The sequence below is a fragment of the Glycine max genome, chromosome 6, assembly GCF_000004515.6.
Source record: "Glycine max cultivar Williams 82 chromosome 6, Glycine_max_v4.0, whole genome shotgun sequence".
Classification (NCBI taxonomy): Eukaryota; Viridiplantae; Streptophyta; class Magnoliopsida; order Fabales; family Fabaceae; genus Glycine; species Glycine max.
This window is the reverse complement of record NC_038242.2, coordinates 23,864,820-23,868,607: the sequence shown is the minus strand read 5'-3', so window position 1 is coordinate 23,868,607 and position 3,788 is coordinate 23,864,820.

The following is a 3,788-nucleotide window of genomic DNA, read 5'->3' as shown; positions in this document are numbered from 1 at the left end:
GCAAACAACAAAACGAAAAGTGCCTACAAATTAAAGATTTGAATGCTAAGTGAGACATATGAGAAACTTGGATATATAAAGTAAGACTTTACATGAAATGAACAATGACCCTTGAGAATGAATGAACTATATCTATAATGAATAATGTATTTCATGATGAAGTCTTTACTTTATTCTTTTGCATGGAAACAGGGAACTTCTTAGGTAACACTTAAACGTTTGATAATTGGGGTATACTATTCACTAATGATAAATTTAAATTTTACAAATTATTTATTAATTTTAAAAGCCAAAGGAACGAGTAGTGAATATACAACATTAACTCAACACGTTCATTGCCTCAACAAGAATGACACTATGAGTGGAGGAGCTATGACACAGAGGAAGATGTAAACGACATCAAAGCTGCAAAAGAGAGAAAGAGGCAGGAGAGAGTAAGTGAATTAGGGCATGGAGGCAAAGTGATGTTAACGTTAACATCGATTTTCACTAAAATTCACCAATAGTGGTGTTATCTTTTTCCAACATTGGTTTTCGAAAACCAATGTTAACATGACTTCGTTAACATGAAAAATCGATGTTAACAATCTCATGTTAACATCAATTTTTTTAAAAAATTGATGTTAACGAACTCAAGTTATTTACAATTATGTCACCACGTTTTTGTTAACATCAATTTTTATCGAAAACCGATGTTAATATAGTGATGTTAAATCTATGTTTTGTAATAATGATTATTCCACTTACATCCCCATCTCTTGATCATCGATCAACTTCGCCCCTTACTCACTTCTCAATAGACCTACTTTTTTTATTTGTTCAACATTAGTTTCTAGAAAATCGGTCTAATCCATAGGACATTAGTTTGTAAGATATACAATAATGAGAATAAAAGATAATTTAAAATAGGGTTCAATATTTTATTGGTCCCTAAATATTTTTGGATTTATGCTTTTAGTCCTTAATCTAAATTTTGACCAGTCAAAGTCACTAAACTTTTTCTTTGTTACCACTTTTAGTCTTTACTAGCAATTAATAATATTAACTAATGACATGATAATGATGTTGACAACCCAATGACTTGCCACATCATTAAGAAATCTGACTAGGCAACCACATTTTTTTTCCGTTAACTATTTTTTTAAGCCTTACCTATTTAGATAACTAATGATGTTAGACAATTGATAAGGGATTAAAAATACAAATTATAAAAAAATGTGCATGGCTATCTCATCAGACTCCTTAATAATGTGGCAAGTTATTGTGCTATCAACATCGATGTTACATCATCAATTAATGTTGTTACTTGACAGTAGGGACTAAAGTGGTAACAAATAAAAAGTTCAACGACTTTGATCGGTCAATTTTTGTTATTAAAGACTAAAAACAAAAATCAAAAGAAGATTAGGGACTAAAAATGTATTAAAACCCTTAGAATATTAGATATCTCCTTTACAAGTCAATAAACAACTAATAGTGTTGGGTTAGTTGAGAATCTAGAAGAGGGGTTGGATAGATTCTTTCAAAATCTTTACCATTTTGTTCGTTAGTTCAATTAAAACGGTCTCTTTTGATTAATAAAAGTTTTCTCAAAAGATTACCACAAAAAGATTATCACAACAAGAAAACAATGATAACAAGATTATATGAAAAACAAAGTTTTATGGCCTTTTAACAACAATTCCATTTCCAAGATTGAATCACAGAACCAAGGGTTAGAGAAAGAGAATCACTCACAAAATTTATGTTGGTTCAGTCTTTAAAGACCCAACATCCAATTGTTTTAAGACCCTTAGAACTTCCACTAGTAGAGAATTAGGTACACAAACACTATGCACATGCAATTTCCTGAATTCCACTCTTACCTTAAACCCTACAAGACAAAGAACGAGAGTTGAAACCCTATCAACTCACAACATCTTGGTAACCCTAACCAAGATAAGAAATAACAAAGAAGTTCAGAATAGGAATGGATACACCTTGATGTGTAGATTTTAATCTATTCTTCCAAGAATGATCAAGTTATGATGAACAATGAATGAATCTTGATAAACTTGAATCTGCAGAAGAAATGCAGTAAATTTTCATTAGTTAACTCTCTTGAAGTATTTTCTCAGAGTTAAAAACATATCGAGAGTCACTAACGAAAAGAACATAAGAGTATTTATAATTTTGACAGATAAAACTGATTTAATCGATTGTCAATTATGATAATCAATTAATTTATCAAAATCCTCTTTTTTCTGCATTTCCAGAAACATGATAATCGATTATGTCGTTTCAAACATAGAGCTTCTCACGCTTTTGTGATTTCTAGAATAATCGATTATCAATTGTGGCAATCAATTATTTCATCTCACAAAGAGTTCCTTAAGTTTCTAGACGCAATCTAATCAATTACAATAAATGACAATTGATTATCTCAAGCTATCAAGTCTTCCTTCATCTAAATTTGACTATTGTAATTGATTATAAAAACTGCTAATCGATTAATTCATCACTTCTTGCCAAATTTCAAGTAGAAGAGAGTTTTGTTACTTGTTCTAATGCTTTGTAATTGATTACAAAACCTTGTAATAATCAATTACATTGTTGAACTCATTGCTCATAAGAAATTTAGAGATCAATCCATTTTTCTAACATCTTTGATTCATACTAAGCATGAATATAAGAAAGAAACTTAAACTATATCAAACATCATGCCTAGACTAAAACATTCAATACAAATGCCACATTTATAAAACTTGTTTGGCATTGTAAAATCATCAAACCAAAACTAAGACCTAAAGACAATTCTTCAAGGCTTCAAGCTTTGATCCAACAATAAAAATGTATACGTGTATATAACTTTTGTTTGGGTTGGATTTCAAAATCAAATCTGAAATCCGATCTAATGTAATTAAAAAGAATCATTTTTTTTGGTTTATTCAATTTTATTTTCAATTTTTTTTGGTTTTGATTGGACTAAATTGGTTTATGAATTCCCCTAGTCTCTACCATCACAACCACTATCACCATTGATCACCAATACTGTCACTATAACCACAATGACCATTGTTACTATTGTCACAACCAACTACCAATTGTTGACTGGTAGTTGTCCTTATCACTTATATTGTACAATCCCTTCAATGTCACCCCCACAATTATTGTTATCACCATCACCATTAGTCAACCATTGTTATCATTGTCATTTTGTCATGACCACATACCACCAACATTGTCACACAATAATTACTAATCAACCACTCTTACTATCACAGGTGGAGGAAGGGGAGATCGACATGAGCCATGAACTATCCATCTTTTTAAAGTGTGTATAAGTTATTATAAAATGATTTTTTGCCCCTTAAAATTTAAAAAAAAGCTTAAATAATTTTTTATTACCGATAAAATAAGTCATTTTGATTTTATTACGTAAATTATCATTTTTATTTTATTTTAATACTTCACATTTTTTATGTTTAATTTTAGTATCCATTGTTAATAAAGATCCATTAAATGATGACAAATTTAGTCTACAAATTTATTAAAAATTTAATATTTCAATATTAAACTTCAAAACTAATTTAACTCCACTTTAACATATTATAAATATGCTTTAAATTTTAAATTTAAATCTTGTAACAACTTCCAAAAGCACTTATATATATTTTTTTCTGAGTCTAAATTGACTAATGTTTACTCATTTTTTTTAAATCTAGATCAAAGGACTCAAACTCATGTCTCGAAATTTCTTATTAAATTGAAACAGCCTCACTTATCGACTTGCTTGGTGGTATATGAGT